The 19,756-nt window shown below is 38.4% G+C and overlaps 1 long non-coding RNA gene across 1 annotated transcript in view; it reads right to left on the bottom strand.

The window, feature by feature from the left end:
• The window catches only part of LOC118350691 (uncharacterized), a 233,844-nt gene that overhangs the window by 119,896 nt on the left and 94,192 nt on the right, over positions 1–19,756 (bottom strand). Inside the window, exon 2 of the long non-coding RNA XR_004804953.2 lies at positions 4,378–4,612. This is a non-coding gene — a long non-coding RNA (uncharacterized LOC118350691). The remainder of the gene's footprint in view (positions 1–4,377; positions 4,613–19,756) is intronic.

Genomic DNA, 19,756 nt, shown 5'->3' with positions numbered 1-19,756 from the left:
AGCTATTTGTTTTGGGTTGCAAAAGGAAAGTATTTTTGACATTTTTAGCTGGGAATTCTGGTTTTTCGATTTTTTTTAAACCTGTTATTGTATTTTCTTCCTAGTTTTGACTTCTGATAGAAAGAAACATATGGCTAAGAGTTACTACCAGGAAAAGATAATAAAGTTATATCAATTCACACAGGGAATCAGGAAATTCAACCTTTTAAATTGGTTGCAATTTATGCCATTTCATGAAGTGCTATGACCTAAGAAACTAAACTTTTCCTGGCACCATTAAGATAATCACAGTAAACCTGTGAATATTCTGATCCTGGCCTTTCTATAAATGGTCATGTAAAACTGTTCGGAGACATAAACTCTTCTGGGGTCTAAATCTGGTGTGACTCATTGACCATTTTTCTGATTTTTTTTATTAGAAAAAAATGACAGCGGCCACTGAAGAGAATTTTAAAAGTAATGAAGATCCTCATTTTGTAATAAAAGAAGATTCCCAAACTCTGGGGAATTTTCCTAGATATTGCCAGGTCCAACTAAAAAGTCAATATTCCAGAAGAAAAATAGTTCCACCTTTAGAAGAGTGTTTGAAATCTTGAGCCTAAGTTTCAGTTGTTTTGCTTTTTTTGATGTTTCAACTTTCTGAAATATAAAATGAAGAGAGTTGTCTTCAGAACCCTGAGAAGTTCACACGCCCAAAGATGATCCCTTTTTTTATTGGGGAGATTCATTACTTGGATTTTTCATTTTTGGTTCAGCTAGACTTTCCATTTATAAACTTCAGACTTCCAATAGTTTGTTGTTATTTATTGTCACTGTCTCTTCATCTGCCACAAACATTATCCATGACCCTAATCCAAGCAGCCTCTTGTAAAAGGGACTTAATTAAACCAACAAACAAACCAAAGGATTAAGAATTATGGGGAATCTCTCTAAGAAACATAGGGTCTCAGCATTAGAAACAACATGGAAATAGATCATAGAATCCTGTCAAGTATTCCAAATCTAATTTATGTGGTCAATAATATAATTCTTTCCATCTCTGAAAGAAACTTATCCACCACACTCTTGTGACTATATAGTTTGAATACAATTTCTCCTCTAACCAAGTCCCCATTAAAATGTAACACATGTCTATAGCAAGCATTAAATCAAAAGACAAAGTACAGGAAATCGTTTTCATGTGTGCCTGTGCTTGAAAGGATGGAGAAGAGGAACCTTTACAATTAATGCTATCTTAATACTTTGTGGCTCAGTATGAAGGAGCATGTCTCTTCTTGACCTACTCTACTCTTCTTGAGAAATGACACAATCGCAATTCCGTTCCTACTCTTAGGTAAACCATGAGGTTTGTGTTTGGCGAATGGTATCTAGACTTTCTCATAGGGAAGTGAAAATGAAGAATATTTATGTATGTGTTCTTCCCATAAATGTAATTATAACCAGATACAAAATCTAAAGTGCTACTACAAGTTTTAACTGCCTTTACCAATTTCTCAAAAAAAACGGGAATCTCCTAGAAGAGGAAATATATTCTGGAAGCGCTGAATGTGCTCTAAGAGGTGAAGAAAAGCACAATTGCTTGTAAAACTAGTGTGAGTGTCCACTTCCTCCTCTCAAGCATGGTGTGTCAGAGCCACTGCCGTGGACAAGGGCTAGGAGGTTGGTAGGAGAGGGCAGCTCCTCAGCATGGCTTTGTCATGAAACATAACCTGTCACTGACACATCAGGGTCAAATTCTTGGTCTCAGGAGGTTGGGACAACCTAAGATACTTAGCATCATCTCAATTTAGTAGGTCAGCATCCAATTTACCTAAATGGAAGCTCAGAGGCATTGAGTCTGGAGTAATCTTCTTAAGAAGAGGTATACAGGCTAGTTTGGGGGGTTCAAATGTTCATTTATGAGGAAAGCAAAACCTCCTCTTACTGAGACTGTCCATGAATTGAAAAAAAGGTTGACTTTTGTTCCTTCCATGCATGTAATGCAGTTAGATACTCCTCTCATAAGATAAATATGTATGAATAATTTAAATGACCTAGAAGCTCCTTTACTTACAAACTGGCTAGTTCCTGGAAGGTATTCTCAAATTCAGTTGTTTATAAGACCAAAGTGATTTTTTGAATGGCAACTGTTATCCCATTTGTTGGCAGTGAACACAATCACGATTCTTATGCTCTGGCTCATACCTTTTTTTATAAGCATGAAAATGTGCAAGTTGAAAGTTTATAAGAGGTAGACATCAATACAATAAATAAATGCATAATCCATGTGCTAGCTTCCTAGGACTGCTGTTACAAATTACTACAAACTGGGTGGCTTAAAACAACAGAAATGTGATTTTTTCTCTCATAGCTCTGGAGGCTAGAAGTCTAAAATTCAGGTATTGGCAGGGTTGGTTACTTCTGGAGGTTCTGAGAATCTATTCCACACCTCTCTCCTAGCTTCTGGAGGTTGCTGGCAACCCTCGGTGTTCCTTGGCCTATAAATATGACTCCAGTGTCCTCCCTATGTGCTGGTGTCACACTGTAGCCAAATAATCCTCTACTTATAAGAGCATTAGTCAGTGGGTTAGGGTCCACCCTAATTCAGTATGACTTTATCTTAACTTGATTACATCTGCAAAGACCATATTTTCAAATAAGGTCACAGTCACAGATACAGGGGTTAAGACTTCAATATATTTTTGGTGGTGATTCAATTCAATTCATAACATTTCCCAAATAGGTATTTTCATTTAACATCTTACATTCAACAAATTACCTTTGTGCAGATGAATGAATAAATTTTTAAAATGTATTACTTGGGGCATGTGGGTGGCTCAGTTGGTTGGCCAGCCAAATCTTGCTTTTGGCCCAGGTCAGGATCTCAGGGTCATGTCACTGAGCTCCATGTCAGGCTCCATGCGTAGTGCAGCATCTGCTTAAGACTCTCTCTCCCTCTCCCTCTGCCCCTGTTCCACCATCCCGCCCACTGCTCTCTCATTCTCTCTCTCACTCCCAAATAAATAAATAAATCTTTAAAAAATAATGAAAAATGTTTTATTTATATCTTACATTCCACTGGGAACTTTAAAATATATATCCACTTAATTTGAGAAACATGCTTATTCTACTATTGGCTTAACAGCAACGGCTATGTACATGGGTATTATTAATGGAGATACATATGCACCCATTCATCAGATACACACACACACACACACACACACACACACAATCTTCTTGTATTATAATACTTCTGTCTGAGAATGTAATGAAACAATGAAACTTTACTGTGATGCTTCTCTTGCTAAGCATATTTATCCATAGACAAGCTTCAGTGCCATGAAGCCTATGCAGTTGGTCACTCACTGACACAACTTCAATCAAATTGCTGAATTCTGTATATCTGATACACTGCCATACATATTTCTCTCTTATTTCAGGTCATAATCCTGTCTCCTTAACTAAACAGTAAACTTCTTAGAGACTTTTGCTTTGTCTCTTACAGCTCTTAGTTCAGAGTCCAGAACTATTGAAATGCTCAATATTTACCAGCTAAATAAGTTTTAATGTACTCAATGACTTTTAAAATCTAGCTCAAGAACATAAATAAATTAAAAATGTAAAGCATAAGAATATTAATAAATATACTTAAAATATAAACATTAAAAGGCATACATACCATTAAAATCCATTGAAATGCATGTTGCTTTCTCCATTCAAGGAGATGAAAGAGGTTTTATTGGATTTTTCTCTTTTTTTAAAGATTTTATTTATTTATTCATGAGAGACACAGAGAGAGAGAAAGAGAGAGGCAGAGACACAGTCACAGGCAGAGGGAGAAGCAGGTTCCATGCAGGGAGCCTGATGTGGGACTCGATCCTGGGACTCCAGGATCATGCTTTAAGCCAAAGGCAGATGCTCACCCGCTGAGCCACCCAGGCGTCCCTTATTGGATTTTTCTTATGGCATTTTGGGAGAAAGCAAGACCTTCTTAGAAACAAATTTACTTTGAACTGAGAATTTCGATGTGCATGCTGCTGCACCTCTTCTAATTCATCAAATCAGTAAAAATTAAATTAAAGAGGAGAACCCACATTATTTCTAGGTTTAATCACAGTAAATAGGTTCACACAACTAAACACAGGTCATCTGTAAATTATATCCTATTTCTGCATAAAATGTTTTATAATTGGGTACTATACTAATGAAAATAGGATTCAAGTCCAGGTTAGATTAGCCCCAGTTAATATAAATGAACTAGATGACCCATAAGCAACATGTAATACTAGGAGATGAATGGAAAGGCAAGAAGTAATAGATGATGAGATTTGTCTCTACAGTGGCTATTTTCTCTTTCTGACCAGCCTTTCTCCATTTTCCAATTACATAACGTACCTCTTTGGTCTGATGAGAAGTCCAGACAGCCACATGAGACCAGGTACGGTATCCTTCTGTCCTCAGACACCATGGAAGCCAGGATGACAAATGATGATCAGGTGATCCAAACTGAACTCTCTCCTGAAATTGTTCCATCTAAGGTTGATGGGACAGATTTTCTTTACTTTTCAGGTAGCAGAATTGCTGACCTAAAGCGAGGAATGCCTTTGCCCATCACACGGAGATAGAATACCTGGAAAATTAGAGAGGATGAGGTCAGCACATAAAAAGCAGAGATACCAAGCAGAAATAGAGAAAGGGATAGTCTTGATAACATTTGAGAATGATACTGTCATTCCTGAGACCAATACTGTCCTGTCTTGAGTTTGAATTTATGAGTCTATAAACTCCTATTATTGAGTTAAATCTGGCTTGTGTTAGATTCTCACTACTTGAAACTAGAAGATGGTCCCTATATCAGCAATCCTTAAGGCTGATGTTTCCCTCTCACTCTGGTGTCGGACCATACTTGGTGTCTGCTAGTTTGAGTTTTCTTCTGCCCTCAGTAATTTCACTTTGCTATTGCTCTGGTTTTATGTTTTCAAACAGTTTTCCAACAAGATCTTAAAGTGTGTACCTTATACTACATATGCATGATAAATGTTCTGGAAGATTAAGAATAATAAATGTTTGTACTGTAAATATCACATAAATTTTTGTATGATCTACCTAAAACTCTGGACTTTGTACTTCATGGCACCTCATCTCACAACCCACTCCATTTAACAAGCTAGGAAATGGCTTGCAAAGTATACTTGGTAGAGTAGTAGACTACTCCAGGAGACAGCTTCATTGTTTTAGTGAAAGAGTGTTTGGTTGGCATATAAAATAACTCCAAGTCTTCTTTCAAGCATCCTGTAAAGACTGGGATTCTGGGAAAGTAATATAATTAACAAAAATAGCATTTTCCAAGATTCATGAATAACTGAAAACCTATTTTAAATCCTGCAAACAATGTAGAGCTTTACAAAAGTGAGGGAAGTTTTTTGGAGAAATACTGGTATCACATGGAAAGTTATTAAAAATGTGAAGCTAGCAGGTTTAAATATGTTAGCAATTGAAGACAAAAAACAAATATAGGGATGCAAGAATAAAATGATTTGGATATCAAAATTAAATGACATTGATCTTTGGAAAAACTGATGAAACTCTTGAATATTTTTGAAAAATAATCTCTGTACTATAGTATCTTTCTGTCATAATGGCATCTGTCATCAAAAATGGAGTCTTTTAAAATCCCATCTACGTATGTTCTAAAAGCTGCAACATAGATAAAATGAAATAATAACCCAAGTTTTGATTAATAAATGAAAATTATTTTCATCATTTTAATGTTAAAGACTAAATCTCAAACAAGTCTTAGTTTTTCTGATTTACTTGGAAAAGTTGATACCCATTGAATTTTTTTTTTTTTGAGAGAGAGAGAGAGCATGTGTGCATGTATGAGGGGGGTGGGAGGTGGGAGAGAGAGAAGAAGAGAGAGAATTTTAAACAGGCTCCATGCTCAGCACAGATCCCACATGGGGCTTGATCTCACTACGCTGAGATCATGACCCTGAAATTATGACCTGAGCTGAAATCAAGAGCTGGATGCTTAACTCACTGAGCCACCCAGGTGCCTCATTTTAAATGTATTCATTTTAAGTAGACTTTTCTTGGTTCCAATTTTCTTTTGGTAATAAAAACCTCTGTGCCTCTCTGACAGCCCTCAGTAGACTATTGGTATTTATGTTTCTTTTACCAAAATGGGAACTCTTTAAAGATATGAAACTTCTTTAATTAAGTTTGATTCCTCTAATGCATAGCTGAATACTTCCTCATTATTTTGGGGGAATGGATAAATATAATAGGCATTCAGCACCTGCCTTGTCAAAGATCCTGCAACTTCCACTTAAGATGGTTGTCCTGGGTCCTGGATCCAGGTTTAAGTAGTCTATTTCTAGAGGCAGGGACCTGGACCAGATAATCTCTTGAAGTCCTTAAAATGTAGCAATTCCTAAACTATTTTGCATTTGTCTTCCTTTGAAAATAGAATCTTGATATGTATTTTCAATATAGATATTCATCAGCTCATAAAAAATAGGTTCCCAAGATATCCAAAGTAATTGATCACTCACAAAACTATATCTCATCACCAATAAGGACAAACTTTAAGATGAGAAATCAACCATCTAAAACAACTTCCAAGAAGTACAATATATGCTTGAGAATGGTCTAGTGTAGATTCTAGGAGCCAGAGGCATGGTAAACTTCTGCCAAAAAGGTCTTGGGACAGTCCAGAAAGTGGCTAGGAAGCTGGCTGGACTTGAAATGAGGTTGGCACCAGAAGAGTTTGCACACTCAGCCCATAGTTGCCGACATGCCTCTTTGATTCACTTAATGGAAAGTAACCCTAAATGGGGCCCTCTCTGGCTGGCCTGGAACTATATGGCTCAGACTAAACATATTAAATTCATTACAGCAAATTGGTCTTTGGCCCCTGGTGGCTGCAGGGCTACAGGGAGGACAAAAAGCCCTGCTGCTGTCAGGATGTTGGAAATCTGCCGCTGGAGATACAGATGGAGGTGGGGAGGATTTTCCACAGATTCAAAAATGGGAGTCATTATCCAATTAAAATAGATTGATTTAATGGCTTAGAGGATGATATAATGTGCCTGAGGAGGGACCCACAAAGAGCTTTTGTGAGCTTGAACAAACACTCTGAAAAAGCATCCCTGGAGGTCTGTACAGGGGTATACAGTTCTGCATTTGGAGCTCTACATTTGTAGGCCTTTAAATGCCACATCAGGCCAATATTAAAAGAATACTTTTATATCACATCTCTGCCCTAAAGAGAGGACAATGAAAAATGACATAATACAATTCAATTTACTGATCACCTACTATGTGTCAGGTACCCTGCTAGGCATGTCTTAAAAGTACTCTCATACTTGACTCAAGCTTCTGAAAAGAGTCAAGAGAGGATGATAAATATCTGGATATCTCTGGTTCAGGCAACTCTTACCCCATTGATCCAATGCAATGTTTCTTTGGAGAAAGATAGGCAATGAACAGAGAAGCTAAGTAACAGACACAGACACAGCAGAAAAAGCAGAGTATATTCACAAAGTTGTGCAACCACCAGTGTGATCAATTTCAGATCATTTTCATTGCTTCCAAAGGAAATCCCATGTCGGAGACATGATGTCATCCCGTTAGCAATATTGCATTGTTCCTGACTTCAGTGCCCTTCACAAGACCAACTAACCACTATACACAGACAATACACAATTGTGAAAATCTCAGAACCTGGGGATGAGGCTGAAGCAGCTGCCTGGACCACAGAGACCAAGAAGGACCACATTGGAAAGGTAAGAAGAGCAGTTTCACTTTTGCTCCTCCCCTAGACTGGCACAGTACCAGACTAAGAGGGCCCCCGTGGCCTATAGTTTCTCCAGGGGGGAAAGAGAACCCAAGATGGACATCCGGCTCTCCCAGTGCTGTGGGATGCTTCCCAGGCAGCCCATTCAGGATCTTGCTTTGCAGGAATCACGAGGGAATCTGCAGGGCTTGACCACTGGAGATAAAAAAGACATAGAAGACAAAGCCAGGCTTACAGCAACCAGTGCTCAGATCTTGGCAGACCACATTACTGCTGGCAGAAGTGCCTAAGCAGAGATCCCATCCAGTGGCTCTGCCCATCTATAGAGCTGAATCAGTGGCTCCATCTGTCTAGAGAGCTTAGTTGGCAGTTGTGCCAGACTTGGGTTCACAGTCAATGGGTAATATCAGCCATGAAGTTAGTGCTATGGTTTCTCCCGGGGAGCGAAGCAAGTTGGAAGCATGATCCAACTGCTGAGTCTAACCTCCAGTCCTGCCCCATAAGAAAGCTGGCCAGAGAACCCAGGTGGCTGGGGAGCCCATCCTACAGCACCCCCCCTTTGGGCAGTGAGCCAAGCCAGCAGCCTTGCCAACTGTTGAGTATAGCCTCTGGCTCCACATAACCAAGGAGCCGTAATGGTGACTCCCGGCAGCCTCAGAGACCAGCCTATGGTACTGCTCAGCCATGGAACATAGCCTACAACCCAATTCAGCAGCAGATCCCATACAGCCCTGCCTAATTATTAAAACAGCCTATGGCCCCTCACTGGCAAGGAGCCCAGTCAGTGACCTCACTCAATCTGGATGCATTGCCTGCAGCCCCACCCTACTAGAGCTCAGACAGGGACTGTGCCCAACTGTGGAGCACAGTCCCCAGTCCCACCCAACTATGGGATATAGCTGGGAGCACTGTCTGACCAGAAAGCCCAGCCAGTGACCTTGTCCAACAACAGAGCACAGCCAGTGGCCAACCTGATCAGGAAGTACAGCCTCTACTCAATTGCAGAGCATAGTTTAAGGCCCCACCCAGAAGCCATTGCAGAACTCAGCCTATAGCCTGCCTGGCCATTCATGGAGTCCAACCAGTGGCATGATCCTGCCAGGGAACAAAGACTGAAAATTCACACAACCAGAGGTGATTACAGAGCCTGGCTACTGGTCCCTCCTAACCACAGAGCATAGTCTGCAGCCTTGCTCAACCAAGGAGCAGAGCCAGTAGCCCCCTTGAAAGCCCAGCCAGCAGGCCCACCCAACTTTTGGAAGGAAGCCAGACAGACAGCAGCAACTCCCCATAACCTCAGAGCTTTGGCAGTGACTCTGTCCAACTAGAGACCCCAATTGTAAGTCTTGCTTTCCTGAAGACACTCTCAGCTGACCCATCCAGTACCCCCAAGTCAGCTTGACTAGTGATGGTCTTTCCCTGCCAAGACAAACCTAGAGAGTATGGAAAAGGAGACCACTTATCAACACAAGGACATAAAAATCATGAAGAAGCAAGTGAACATGACACAACCAAAAGAAACCAATAAAGCCCCAATAACTGATTCTAAAGAAATAGATCTATGAATTGCCTGCAGAGAATTTAGAATAATTATCTTAAAGAAGAAATGCGGAAAAAGTTCCTCCTTTTGAAATAGACACTAAGTAATAACAAGAAAATACATGAAAATATAAAACACGCTGGTGAAAATGAGTCAAATTCAGAGTATTCTAATATTGTAATATGGTGATGTGTTCAGGTTTAAAGGACAGAAGTGTTAAGACTAATGATACCTTAATGTGTTAGCAGTTACACAATATAAAAGAAGGTAAGTTATGACATCAAAACACAAATGATGGGGGTTGAGGCGTAAAGGGTAGAGCTTTTTATGCAAGTGAAGTTGTTATCAATGTAAAATAGACTCTCCTATCTATAAGATATTTATGTAAGACTTATGGTAATGACAAAGAAAAACCTACAGTAAAAACATAAAAGATAAGAGAAGGGAATCAAAGCATTCCACCATGGAAGATCATCAGCTCACAAAGAAAAACAGCAGAGAGCAAAAACTACAAAACAGCTAGAAAACAGTACCATGGCAATAATAAGCCCTTACCTATCAATAATTACTTTAAATGGTAATGGATTGACTATTCCAATCAAAAGACATAGAATGGCTAAATAGTTTTTTTTTTTTTTTTCTTTTTGGCTAAATAGACTTTCAAAAATCCAACAGTATGCTACCTATTAGAGAGTCACTTTAGCTTTAAGGGCACACACAGGCTGAAAATGAAAGAATGGAAAAAGATATTTTAAGTAAATGGTAACCAAAAGAAAGCAAGATAGCTATACTTATATAAAGCAAAGGAGATTTTAAGCTAGGTCAAAGGTAACACAGAAAGTCGTTATGTAATGACAAGTGGTCGAATCACCAAGAAAATATAATAATTATAAATATTTATGTACCCAATATTGTATCACCTAAATATATAAAGTGTGTATTAGCAGAATTTGGTAATAGCAATAAAATAGTAGTTGGATACTTTAATACCCTACTCTCAACAATCGATAGATGATCCAGATAATCAATAAGGAAATAGCATATTTGAACAAGACTGTCAATCAAACAACCTAACATTATATCCCAAGAAACTAGAATAAGAATAAACTAAGCCAACAAAAGGTTGCAGAAGGGGAGGTAGATGGGGGGGACGGGGCAACTGGGTGACAGGCATTAAGGAGGGCATGTGATATGATGAGCACTGGGTGCACATATACTTCTTCAAAAGCATAAGCTAATAATTTTTCTATAAAATTCCTTGCAGCCAAGGCAAAAAGAGCAACACAATTGTTTACATCATTCTCACATTGGAAAGGAAGAGTCAAATCAGTTTTTAAGGAGAAAAAGAATCTTCACATCGGAAGAACTTTCTCACATGCAACTTTGTGCAGAAGGCATTAAGTGATGTAATGAAAAATACTCCTATCTTTTTTGTATGGTAAATTAAAAACTGAATGCTATTTCTTTCTTTTTTTCTTCAAGATTTTATCTATTTATTCATGAGAGACACACAGACAGAGAGAGGCAGAGACACAGGCAGGCTCCAAGCAGGCAGCCCTATGCAGGACTGGATCCAGGACTCCAGGATGACACCCTGGGCTGAAGGCAGGCACCAAACTACTGAGCCACCCAGGGATCCCCTATTTGTTTGTTCCTTATAACACCTTTTGCTACAGGCTGAAAAAACTGTTAAAGCAAAGCTTCAGGTAGATAAAGTATTTTGCACTCCAATAGTTAATTTGAGCCAAGGTTAGAAGTAAGTAGATCCTTAGAAAAGTAATGGACAGCTTAACTCTTCATTTTAGAGATCTCATGTTTTTTTCCTCTCTTCCCATACTATTTATGATTTCATAGATAACACCTATAACACGGAGTGATTTTTCAAATAAATACAGCAAAGGCCATGGAAAGTCATTATCACATATTCTCAAAGACTGCTCTTCAAGGGGTAGATCTGCCCCTGTCACTTGAGAATTTCTGGTAGATAACTTCCTTATATATGGTTTCTCTCATCTTGGTTTTTGATGTGAGCATAATAGAAGATGTTTTTCAAGCTGTTTTCTTACATGAGAATCTGAGTACCAACTGTAGGCACATCCCAAAGAGAAGATCTCATTGCCAGGAGAACACTGAAAGTTTCACCAGGATTCTCCTCAAGAGATGGGTTGCAGGAGTGGCTGTGAGCAAAGTCAGCAGTTCTCTAATGAATACAGTCATATATTTACTCTGGTATCTTTTTTTTTTTTAAATCTGAATCAGTCTCCAAAATCTCTTATCCTAGAAGAGCAGAAATTATATTGGCCTTGATATTCCTTGAATTGTGGAACTGCTACAGTCACAGAAAAATCCCAAGAATTCTCCTTCAGTGCCTTCCAGGGAAATGCCATTCCTATAAAGGAGCAGACTTCATTCTTCACCATTGTGTCAGGAACCTGAGCTGCATTAGAGCAGAATTACTTAGATGAGTTTACCAGACAAAATTTAACCAAGAAGAAAGACTTGAGCCTAAATGGTCCTCTCTACCTACTGAACTACCACCTGTTCCAACCTTAAACCCCACCTCTTCTCTAATTCAGCAAAAATGTGACTGAAAAAGGAGGAACAAAGGCCTTCAGAACATTCTATAGAAGAAGCAGGGTGACGTGAAGTCACACACCAAGAAAACATCTCCCTTTCCCCACTTGGAGCCTCTGAATCAGGTAAATGCCAGGTGTGTATAAATTACTGTTTAATAAACATAGTGTCCTTGACAGTGAATGGGTATAATTAAAGAAATGACAACTTCGCTTGAGCCCAGAATATTAAACAAACCAACTGATTAAATGAAAGTATAGTAAGGGTATGTCCTTTGTCATCCACTAGGAAGGTGTATATGGGACAATTTTTAATGATCTTTTTTATGAGTTCAATCCATTAAATTTATGATGTGAAGGAGTGGAGGGAAAGGAACAGTAACTTTAGTCATGGGCAGTTGTTACTTAACCATAATTTATGAAAAAGTTTAGGCCATAAAACTTCTATTTGTCCCAGGAGATCTGCCATCTTCCTACTAATTGGTTTCCTCTTCTATTTCTCCTTATGTCCATGAAGCTAAGAATAGAAGTTTCCTACTGCAGAGGATGTAAGACTAAGCAGCCACAAGCACTGAGATGCTCAGGACACCTGATGGAGATGGATGCATGGCAGGGGGATTTCACTTGCAATCTTTCCCTCAACTCCTGCTTCCACTGAACATCAAGTTCAGTTGACTTGGCCTTTCAAATCTTTCTATTTAATACACTGGCTCTGGCCTCAGCCACTGTCATCTCTTCCCTGGCTACTATAAAGACCTCCCAACTGATCCTCCAGCTTCCTTTCCAAGGTCTTCTTTTCACTTCATCAACCCAGATTGGACTCAGAATTATGAAAATGACATTCACTTGGTTAAAAATCTTCAATGGTTCTCTGTTATGTTTAGGGTTAATACACACACACACACACACACCTCGGGGTTTGGGGAGGAGGCTCATCTCACCCCTTTCCCCTCATGCTCTCTCCTACAGACACACTGGGCTTCTTTCAGGTCTTCATACACTCAACTTCCTCATACACTCGACTTCTTCCTACTCCAGAAGATTCATACATGTTGTCTCTTCTTCTTCCTTTTTTTTTTTTTTAACTTTTATCTATTCATTCATGAGAGACACAGAGAAAGAGGCAGAGCCACAGGCAGAGGTTGAAGCAGTCTCCCTGCAGGGAGCCCGATGTAGGACTCGATCTCAGGACCCCAGGATCATGCCCTGAGCCAAAGGCAGACACTCAACCACTGAGCCACTCAGTTGCCCCCATGTTGTTTCTTGTCCCTATAAACTCCTTTAGCCTAAATAACCCCAGCCTCCAGGGCTTAGTTGCAATCCTATTTCCTCCATGACTCTAGCCTGCACAAGTTAGATTGTGCTTATCTTGAGACCTGTAGCATGTCTCCATCATACCTCAGAGTACTCTGAGTTACTTGCTTAATACCTGTCTTTTCTACTAACTGAAAGCTTCATGAGAGAAGCAACAAGATCCTTTTGTTCAAATTTGTAATTACAGATTGTAATATAGTAACAAATATTATTATTTAATTTTAGAGATAAAAATTTTAAAGTTTTGAGATGCCTGAATAGGTCAGTGGTTGAGCATCTGCCTTCAGCTCAGGTTGTGACCCCGGGGTCCTGGGATCAAGTCCTGCATCAGGCTCCCCGCAGGGAGCCTGCTTCTCCCTCTACCTATATCTCTGCCTCTCTCTGTGTGTCTATCATGAATAAATAAAATCTGTTTTTAAAAAATTGTTGAGGCTTTGAGAGTTGGAACTATTTTTTTCATGGTCCTTAAATGAATAGGCAAAGCTGAGCCAATCTTTGTCCATTTGACTCAAAAGTCTAAGATTTTTTTATTACTTGCTTGCCTCCTTATCTAGGATTCATGGACAAAGTAGAATGTGAGAAATAAATACTGAATACTGAATACTTATTATACTCTAGGAGATTTGTTGCTTCAATTAATCCTCACTACTGACTGCACTATTCTAACTTATCTCTGACAAGATGTAAATCTCTTGAGGTTGAGGATGGTCTTTTATGTTTTAGCATATTTGGGATGTAGCATTTGTTTCTGAACAAAAATAAAGAAAGGTACACTAAGTAATAATGACTATTCACTAACTGCTTGGAGAGTAACAGCTTTTTAAGAGAGAGGTTAGGAGAGTCTGTGGGAGAGGAGTCTGGTCAGGATGACACAATAAATTCAGGTCCAATCACACATACACACACACACAGACACCCTCTAGATCAGAAAACATAGCAAAACAGATAGATAAAGTATATAAACAAAAAAGCCATAAAAACATACTTGGGCTAAAAAATAAGACCTCTCCACTGACCAAAAATTGATCATAAATGCAAACTGGTGAGTGGGGTGAAAAATGGGCCTACTAGGCCTGGGGCTAGAAGGTGGGAAGCAAGGGTTTGTGGCTAACAGAAAAGTGGCTCCTACAGAATGACTACAACTTAGAATATTTGCTGTAAGATGAAGCTAAGGAAAAGAAATCAATGACTAGGATGTGAATTTACCTAAGATGAAGCTAATTTCATAGAATAGTCTGATAAAATATTAACAGAAAGATGTTTAAAACCTCAAAGAGAAAAGAAATAAAAAACAAATCAACAACAAACATAAATAAGTGAAGACATCTTAAAAATAAAAAGTCATATAGATGAAATAAAAATGTAATAGACTGCATATATGCTAGAAAAGCAATGGTTGAAGAACGCTTTAGAGAATTGCAAGATAGAATTAAGGAATTCACCCAGAACACAGAGGCACTGAAATCAGTAATATAAAAGAAAAATCCATAAACATAGCAGGAGATTTTGAGATATCTCAGTAAGATAATAAATAGATTAAGCAGAGAAAAAATTATCAAGGATATAAAATCTGAAGAAAAATAATAAGCTTGAGCTAATAGATATATTGGTAGCATTGACCATATCACAAAAGATATCTTAAAAAATTTCAAAGATTCAGTATCATACAGGCCATATTTTCTAACCAAAAACTGATTGAATTACAAACCAAATAAAAATATAATTTAAAAAATTTTATGTTAGGAAATTTAGAATTCAAATCTTAATATACTCATGAGACAAAGAGGAATCACAGCAATCACAAGATGCTAATGAAATTAGTTCACATAAAAATTTATAAGAAGCAGCTAATGTGGTACCTGTACAAATTTTTTAAATAAGGGACGCCTGGGTGGCTCAGTGGTTGAGCATCTGCCTTTGGCTCAGGTTGTGATCCTGGGGTCTTTGGATCGAGTCCCATATCAGGCTCCCCGCAAGGAGCCTGCTTCATCCCTCTACCTATGCCTCTGTCTCTCTCATGAATAAATAAATAAAATCTTTAAAAACAAGTTTTTTTACATAAGAAAAACTGAAAATGAATGCATGAAACTCGGGATCCCTGGGTGGCGCAGCGGTTTAGCGCCTGTCTTTGGCCCAGGGCACGATCCTGGAGACCCGGGATCAAATCCCACATCGGGCTCCCGGTGCATGGAGCCTGCTTCTCCTTCTGCCTGTGTCTCTGCCTCTCTCTCTCTCTCTCTCTGTGTGTGTGACTATCATATATAAATAAAAATTTTAAAAAAAATTATTAAAAAAAAAGAATGCATGAAACTCAAGCACCTGGAAAATGAAAATAAAAATAAACCTATAGAAAGCAGATGAAAGAAAAAAAATAAAGATGAGAGCAAATATTAATAAATGAAAGAAAAAAGAATTAACATATAAAGCTGACTTTTGGAAAAATCTAGTAAAACACACAAATCTCTAGAAGGGCCAATAAGAAAAGCAATATGAATATGCACAAATAAACATTATCAGGAAAAAGAGAGAAGAAATATAACTATGGAAACAGTAAAAAATTTTAATAAGAAAATATCAAATGCAATATATATTCTAATTCATTTTTTTAAATTTAGATGACATCTCATAAAAATATCTATTACCAAAATTGTCTCAAGAAGAAATAGAAAAGCTGATAAAATCAGTAACCACGAAAGAAATTGACTAAGTAATCATTTCTTCCATTAATGGGAGTGACAGTGGGGTGGGAAAGCAGGAGGAAATTGTTCTAAAAGTAAGTTCTAACAAATCTGCAGGAAGAGATAAATCTGCATTTTATAAAACTGTTTCAAAGAAATGAAAATGGGGGTACCTGGGTGGCTCAGTGGTTGAGCCTCTGCCTTCAGCTCAGGTTGTAATCCTGGGGTCCCAGGATAGAGTCCTACACTGGGCTCCCCTGCTTCTCCCTCTGTGTCTCTCATGAATAAATAAATAAAATCTTAAAAAAAAATGAAAGAAAGCTGTCCATCTTTCTTTTTTTAAAGATTTATTTATTTATTTTTATTCATGATAGGCAGAGAGAGAGAGAGAGGCAGAGATACAGGCAGAGGGAGAAGCAGGCTCCCTGCAGGGAGCCCAAGACAGGACTGGATCCCAGGCCTCCAGGATCGCGCCCTGGGCCAAAGGCAGGCGCCAAACCACTGAACCACCCAGGGATCCCCTGTCCATCTTTCTAAAAGGCTAGTTGATCCCAAAATGAGAAAAGGCAAGACCATTGTAGTCTTAAGTTTATTTACAAACACAGATGCAGAAATTAGTCAGCTGAATTTAGTAGAGTTTCATCAGGACCAAGCAGAGTTCAAGGACAGACGTAAGAATGGTTGAATATCAGATAACCTCCTGATTTCTCACATGACATTAACAGATGAATGGGAAAAGGGCTGATGCAAAAAAAATCAATAAATTTCAACATCTGCTCATTCATGATGGACTTTCTTGGTAAGTTGGGCATAAAAAGAAATGTCTTTAACCTAGAAAAAGCATTTCTATCAAACACTTGCATCAGACAGCATGCTTAGCTGCAAAACAGTGAATCCAGTTCCATTAAATAAGGAACAAGATGCTTTTAATTGCCATTTACTGTTCAGTTTTGTACTGAAGATACTATCCAATACAACTCACCAACAGAAAGTAGACACAGGAAATCAAGAGGAAAACTCAAAGCTCCCCCCTCCCCTTCAGTTTCTACTCTTCATCCAACCTCATCTAACATGCATGCACCCTTATACTCCTGATGAGTCAAGTCCCCCATTCCACTCTACTTTGAATCAAAGACACCCTCTCCCCTGTCACATAGACAGACAAGGCATTACCTTGCCACTCCATGGGTAGGGGAAGACGACACACCAGGGTGTTTCTATCCTGATTTGTATGTCTGGTTTCTCGATAAGCAGCTACACTTTGCAGTTACCTTTCACATGGAAAAAATTATCTTTCTCCTAAAGTCCCTCATTAGGTCATAAACGAGATTTCCTCTAATTATATAACTTTGTCTTTTTTGTCACTTGTCCTTTTCTGAACTCTGAATTAAAAGACAAAAAATTGGCCAAAACGACCTCCATGATAAACACCTTACCCCAGCTTTTAGGATTTTTCTCCCGATTGGCAAAGTCTACTATCCTAAAACCTGATTATACCAACATTATCAGTCCTTGACATTTTAGCTGTTCTTTGACCCACTAATCATACTTTTAGAAATTTATTCCAAGGAAATTATCAGATACCATAAAGGATATCTGTCACAACATTATTTATAACAGTAAAAATTTTCAAGTAATGCCAATGTTTAACAATATGGAATTATGTAAATTATGGGCCATTAATCTCATGGAACATTTTGCAGCCAGTAAGAAATCATGCTATAGGACAATATTTGTCGATATGAGAAAAATGTTCTTGATATCTAAGTGAAAACTGAAGCTATAAAACCTTGTTTGACAAATGTTCCTATTATTTTGATGATATAGTCATCTGCCTGGGAAAAATCCTGAAAAAAATCTACAACAAAAATTTTTTATTTGGTTATCTCAGAACAGTGTGATTATAGATACCTCTGGCTTATTTGTTTGTTTTTCTTTGTGTGTGTGTGTGTGTGTGTGTGTGTGTGTGTGCGTGTGTTTCATATGTTCTATGTGAGAAAGAAAAAAAGTAGCCCCTGACAGCTATCAGCTGGGAGCTGTACTGGCTTTACTAAACTGAACCACAGCGTCCTCCCGAGGAGCATAAACAATTTCACACCTTCATCTGGGACTGTGATACAGTAAGACAAACATTAAGCTATTCTGTAAACACATCTAAGCACAGACATAAACAAAAACACTCTGCAAACCACAAACAGCCAGACGTGAGCGACAGCAGCTTCTTTACCAATTACAGCATTAGCCCACTCTCCTTCTTCCTAGATTTAAAAAAAAAAAAAAAAAAAAACTATTAAGACATCCATTCTCCACTTCCTCACAGCACCCAATACAGAACAAAAGCACTTGCCATCAAATCATCTGATACAAGCTAAATCCTATAACAACCCTTCAAAACACAGCCTTACTGCTATGATTCCCAGCTGCCTCCCTTGCTGCAGTAAAAACAGTAAATCTAACTTTGTTGTACTGTAAGTTTGATCCTGGTGGTCTCTGGGCCAAAGACAGTAACATAAGATGAATACATGGAGCATGCATTATTTTGTAACTAAAGGAAAAAATTTAAAAACTGAAATTAAATAATGTTCATACATTAATATTTCGAGTGACTTTCAACCTCCAGGAAAGAGGCGGATCCTCAGCTGCCACAGGGTTCTGGCATTTCCAACCAGCCTGCCCTCCAACTGAGCACAACTGAGCTTAGCTCCTCAGATATCATTACCTTTGGGAGCCACTGGAGATATTTCAGCCACATGTGAAGCACAGTTTCTCAACAGCAACACTATTGACATTTGGGCCAGATCATTCTTTATTAAAGGGGGTTATCTTGTGCATTGTAGGGTATTTAACAGCATTCCTGGCCTCTGTTCCCTAGATGCAGCTAGTACCCTCTCTATAATGACAACCAGAAATGTCTCCAGACAATTTCCTCTGAGAAGCAAAGGGAAGGGCGAGATTGCCCAATGATATAGAAGGAGGACAATGGAAACCAGAAAGACCCTGGGCGAGTTACTAGAAGGCCTGGGGTTGATTCTCAGCATCTATGGGGCGTGAATTCCTCATGCTTGAGAATGGAGACTGTCGTTCTTGTGCTACTCATCTCATGAGAAGAGTGTGAAGAAGTGAAAGAAAAGAAATAAACAGGCTTGAAAGTAGCAAAAGAGGTAACAAAGATTCATCAAGTGCCTTCTGAATGATGGTATATATACATGTATATTATGTGTATGTATATTGTATATATGTATCTTGTATATCTGTCTCTTGTATATATGTCTCTTTTGTATATATATGTGTTGTTCTAGCACTATCAAAGAGTTTCAACCAAAAAGGTACCGAATCCTAAGTCTGACTGTATGAACACAGGGAAATGACAAAATGGCATTATTAAGGATAATCTAAAATAATACAAAACAGCAACAACGATGCCCTCAGAAATAATCATATAATTAAAGACAATTTATTAAATTTGGATTTGCCTAATGTTGCTTTGTAGGGAAAACCAATTTGCACCTAAGAAATTAAATCATATTATTTGTCCTAAAAGCAGTCTTTCATAGAGTTCTCTAAATATTGGCATTAAGTTTAATGCAGAACTATGAGCTGCAGTCAGCTAGCTCTGACTCATTCTTGACAGATTTACTGAGTCAGGAGAAGAAGAGAAGAAAATGAGAACACAGTATGTTAATGTGTACTTAGATGCTAGGAAGTCATTTCAGGAGCTTCTAAATGGAAAAGAATTATAGGGCAATGATCAAAAATGAAGAAATGTGGGGTCACCGAAGAGTAATTTGAAAAGCTTTTAAGTAAGAGCAGCATAAGCCAAAAGTTACAGACCTTAATGATGCAAGCAGACTGAGCCCAAGGACCCACAATG

The sequence above is a fragment of the Canis lupus genome, chromosome 15 (assembly GCF_003254725.2).
Source record: "Canis lupus dingo isolate Sandy chromosome 15, ASM325472v2, whole genome shotgun sequence".
NCBI classification, from domain to species: Eukaryota; Metazoa; Chordata; class Mammalia; order Carnivora; family Canidae; genus Canis; species Canis lupus.
This window is presented reverse-complemented; position numbering and strand designations above follow the sequence as displayed.